Source organism: Perna viridis, chromosome 11, assembly GCF_037379345.1.
Source record: "Perna viridis isolate PV_CMFRI_1.1 ecotype Kerala chromosome 11, ASM3737934v1, whole genome shotgun sequence".
Lineage (NCBI taxonomy): Eukaryota > Metazoa > Mollusca > Bivalvia > Mytilida > Mytilidae > Perna > Perna viridis.
Window position 1 is genome coordinate 1,360,359 of NC_142455.1, and position 5,442 is coordinate 1,365,800.

The window sequence follows — 5,442 nt, forward strand, 5'->3', positions numbered from 1 at the left end:
TTATGTTCCCTTTTGACTAATTCTGTTGACCATTGTCACAGGGAATTGCGCCCAAAATCAACAATGTAGCCGGATTGTTTATACTAGTTGGGAGGCGTTTCTGTTTATTGCTGTGGCACAATCATGTGCTATTACCGATAGATTACCATTTCGGTAAAAGTTTTATTATTCTTTATGGACACGCTATGTCAAATAAACACAAATTCAAACAAGACTTTTATTCCGGAATGATACAGCGATCCGCAGCTATTTCTCTTCATCCTCACTTATAATATTATTTATATTTTAGTTGATCTCATGGTGGCCTTCATTTCCCATCCACTCCATCGTTCATTCGCTTACATTCTGGAATAATAAAAAAAATACACATCAATCGATCGACTTCTTTTAACCGGATGGGAACAGTCGGAATCGACAACCCCTTTCCATTGGATTCTTTTTGATTTTGAAATCTCCCAAATATTGTTTTAATAGGGTATACACTACATTGACAAGATTTTACAAAAAAACTGAAATAAAAAACTAGGGTTTCTTAGATTTTGAAAAGTATTTAAGTACAGAGCTTAAAGTTGTTTTTTTTTCATCACAAGGTCTATTGTTTGATACCAAAGTTGTATTTAGTTTCAATATTTTGTTTACAATGGTCCATAGGTACATCAATAAAAGAGTATTAATACAATGTATCATAACAGTCTTTAGAACCTTAGGCAGAAACCAATTGATTTTTGGAAAGGGGGGGGGTGTTCTATGGATATTTTGGAGAAAAAAAGTTTGTTTTTTTTTAACAATGTGAAAAAAAAATTGACCTAATACTGGGATTTTAAAAAGTTTGAATTAAAAAAATGGCCAAAAAATGTTACCTGATCCAATTTTTGTGTATTTGTATAAAATATCCATCCAATGCTGTAGTTTTCCTAAAAAAAAGTATTCGCTTTTGATTGACCCTGGAAAAAAATTACATGTTTTTGCTCAAGGAGAAAAAAAGTTTGTTGCAGAAAAAAATCTATACCCCCCCTCCAGAATATCAAATGGTTGCTGCCTTCCATGTACCTCCAGTAATAGGGTCTATTTCACACTTTTTTGTATCATCAGAACTTTTGCCAGCGCCATCTGTTGGCTCTGTTTCTGTTACAACTCTTGCCACTGAAATTTAAAAAAATGAAATTGATTTGATTGGTTAAATGGGATCATAAAGATGAATCCATTTTGTTGAACACGCGATTAAAAATATTTATTGAAAACGATTGCCTATAACAGAAAAAAACAAATTAAGACATTCGACTGCGAAAACGACAATAAAAAAATGAACAAAAAACAAAAGCAAAACAAAGAAAAACTAACCAAAAAAATCCAATTCGATTGTAATTTATAGGTTTTTAAAACTATAACAGTTGAATAGATTAAACATTATAATAGTTACTATCAAAATTGTGCATACAAGTCTTAAATTGCTCTATAATTCTTTTCGAACACATTATTTCAACAGTAAGAAGAAAAAGCGATAATTAATGTAAAAGAAATTAATATCAGAAATAATTTCGTTGAGCTGGCGAACTTCTTCTAATTCAAGACAGTGGTGCTTGGATCCGCCATTAAAGTAAAATGTGTTCATTAATCTCTTACCAGCTTGTCTGTCGACATTAATGACAAGGAAACACACTACTATCATGATGGCAATTCCGGTCTTCATCTTTCCGATTCGAGATCTTTGTGGTGTGTTCAGGTTGCTAAACCCTGTTTTATACCATGCAGGAAACAAACAAACGTGACAGATGATGATGTGTACGATGCAGTTGTAGCAAATGAAATTTTTTGCTACGTTATTTAGTGCTTAGACTTTGTATTTGTGTCCACAAATTAGACTTTACAAATAATCATGATATAAATACGGTACGAACGGTTCGTTACATTGGCTTATCTTCATATGAATAGCATAACAACCAGATGCTCTAACTCTTGTAAAACTTTTATCATATCTACCATTGTTCTCGTTCGCCAAAGAATTGGGTTCATCACAGTCGAGAAATTGAAAAATTGATTCAATTTAAGGGACTGAGGAGTGTGTTCTATAGTAATGGCTTACTTTGATAAGAGTACATAATGCGTAACATTAATTGTGTTTGACGTAGGAGATAAAAAAAAAAACATCAACCATCCCGAGCACAGCGTTTGAAGGTCATTGCACACGTCGTTGTCAGGCACAATTGTAAAGTATTTACAATCTACATTGTACTTCATGCACACTATCCCAATTTATAATAGACAATACTAGTATTGTAGACACTGCTTGTGTTCTCTTTGAAGGGTGTGTACATGTAAGGACAATACATGAGATCATAATCGTTCTGGATTCAGTCATGTTGAGCTCGTACTTACTTAAACTTTGTACATATTAATTTTGTTGTTTGCTTAAAAAAACACTAGATATATACGTCATCTATATAGCGGAAACTGAGATTAAAGAATCAATGCCAAACGATGTTCTTTCTTTTGGATCAGATCAGCTATAAAGTCAGCCTCATAAGAGTGAAGGAATAGGTCAGCAAGTAAAGGAGCACAATTTGTTCCCATTGGAATGCCGACCGTTTGTTGAAAAACACGTCCACCACACTGGACAAATATGTTGTCGATTAAAAATTCCAGGATTTTGTAAACATCTTCCTCTGTATATTTGGAAGACGATTTGGAATTATTTCTTATAAAGTATGAGGAATCTCTACCAAGAACTATATATTTGTATCTAGGTGTACCCTCTTTTTGGGAAAAGCAACGATGTATAATGTTTTTAAGTCGGGATTTTAACTGAGTATGGGGAATAGAAGTATGCAATGTTGAAAAATCATAGGTTTTAGTGCTATTATATTCAGATAATAGTCGTGAACTGATTGTCTCCAAAAGATCTTTCGAAATTTTAAGAATCCACATTGAATTAATACCACTACTGGTGTAGCAAGTGTTGTGGTAGGACTGCAGACCCTCTTTCACAGTTGTGAGTGTAGAAGTTAAAAGTTTTGAAAGAGGTTTGATGGTACATTTTGCAGATCCAGCTATGAAACGTTGTTTGTATGGATTCTTGTGGAGTTTAGGAATCCAGTACATAGACGGTAAATCACAATAATCGTCCTTGATAGAGAGACCAAATGAGGATAGCACAGATTTATGGTTCTTTGGAGAGTGTGGTGGCAGTATGGCTCTTATCATTGCTATTATTTTCTACGTCTACCTCTGATAATAAACATTGGATGTAAAACGTTTTGCAGACAAAAACAATGTTGTTTTGGGCTTTGTCTGCTGGTACGACAACATATTTGTCATGTATAGTAGACAATGTTTTCGCTACATCGGGGTCTTTGAAAACAGATGTAGCCTTGGCACTCATTGAGCTACTTAAAACTTTCATTCGTTTCAAAATTAAAGACCTCACGGCCTTTAACCACTCTGACAGAGAATCAATGTCTTCTTGTTCTCGTTTTATCCATTTTCTTGCATAGTCCTCCAAGGCATCCGTAAGAACTGTAAAGTTTTAATTCCAATTTATGGAGCGTGGTTCATGGTACTTGGGACCTTTAGAAAGGATATTACGCAGAGATTCTTTTCGATGATGGTTAAATCTCCCGTAATGACGTGACCAGAAGGACCATATTTGAATGAAGAGTTTTCGCAAGAACAGTCAGATGGTTTAGACTTTAAGTCCTCAATCTCGAGGTTCTGCAATAGCCTTTTATAATTGAAAATTTTGGATGCATTGGATGAAGTATAGGAATATGAAATAATTGGTATGGATTTGTCTTTGAAATATGGGGGAATTTTGTTGGTAACGTTTTTGTGATGGAGGATGTTAAGGCATGGCCCTTATTTATATACATAATAGATTACAATAAATTTAAATAACATATTACATGTGAATTCAGTGGCGGATCCTGAGGGGATGCAAGAGGGTTGACACCCACCTTTTATCCTTTTATTGGACAAGTCATTTTCATGTTTAAAATTAACAAACAAAAAAATGGCAAGTAATGTCTTTTCTGATGAACCCCGGCTGGCACCCCTCCTTTTCAAAATGTCCGGATTCGCCCCTGTAAATTATTCTGAATATACCTGCATGACATTTTAAATGGACTTTACAAACAATGTGGTATGGAAGTCCATCTCTCTGTTATCGAGATAAATTAAATTTGACAGAAATAGACATCCGTAAAACCATGACCTTTATATATTTATGTATCAGTTTATCAACTTTTCCATGCGATTATGGCTTATCTATTTAAAAAAAGAAAATGAATAGTAAAAAAAACAACAAAAACAATGTGTAGTTTCCCCGCAAATGTACGACTAATAATTTGCAGTTTATTTGTAAAAAGGGAATATGCAGGCCTATTTTGCGTAAAAAAATCATTGTCTAGTTCCTAAGGCAAATAAAGAGAAGCTATCCTTAATGCGGTGGAACGAAAGTTTTAAATCCTATCAACAGCATTTTGAAAATTGGTTGAAATCCTCTCAAACAGTAAAAAACATAAGGGACAGGTCAAAATTTATCGCCACATAGGACCGGTGCCAAAAAAAGAGCCTAAATAAAAGTTGCAACCCTATGGCTATCTGACTTGAAAAAAAAATGATGTCCTATGTCAACTTGGTAAGAAAAAAGTTGGTGTCCTATCATGGTTTTCTTATAAAGTTTTTATTTGAAAATATTAACACACACAGTGTATTAAAGATCTTACAAATGAGATATTGATATAAAGCTATTTCTATTTTAATACATATACAGTGGCGGATCCAAGGGGGCGAGGGGTCCGGGCCTCCCTAGGAAAATTGCAATTCTTAAAATTTGTTGAAATTTTGTTCAAGATGCCCTCAGAATGCAGGATTTGAGGTTGAATATTTCAAAATTTCCTAGGGGGCATGCCCCCAACGCCCCCTAGCAAATTCGGAACACCTCGTGATCCTCACCGGTGATCCTGTCAAAAAAGAAATTTTTTGCCCCCCCCTCCTTTACCTAAAACTCTGGATCTGCCACTGATATAGTTATTCCAATTACAATGAATTATGTTAAATAGTTGTATTTTCTACAGCATTTATATGTTGTTGACTATTTTTGTTACAACAGATTAGTTTGTTTTTTTTTAAGTTAATAAAAAAACACGTGTCCTATGGATATTATCAGTAAAAAAGTGGTGTCCCAACAAAAGCTTTACATAAAAAAGTGTCCGTTATACTGCTATTCGCACTGGTCCTATATGGCAATAAATTTAGACCGGTCCCTAACCCCCACCACCAACCCCAGGATGTAAAAATGTCCATAGGCCTAAATCTCATACTTCATTTTCTTCCAAGTTGAATGCATTATGAAGTTATAATTATCAAGTAGCTGACTAATTCCTACACATACACAGGTGGATCTATTCAAAACCCTTGAGTAAAGGGCGAAAAGTGTGCATAGGG

General features: G+C 34.4%; 1 long non-coding RNA gene across 1 annotated transcript; it reads right to left on the bottom strand.

The window, feature by feature from the left end:
• Positions 1-203: 203 nt before the first annotated feature.
• Positions 204-1,734, bottom strand: LOC148602270 (uncharacterized). Its single transcript, XR_015916328.1, has 3 exons — positions 1,624-1,734; positions 1,051-1,143; positions 204-345 (listed from the first exon to the last, which is right to left on the bottom strand). It is a non-coding gene; the product is annotated as an uncharacterized LOC148602270 (long non-coding RNA).
• Positions 1,735-5,442: the final 3,708 nt, after the last annotated feature.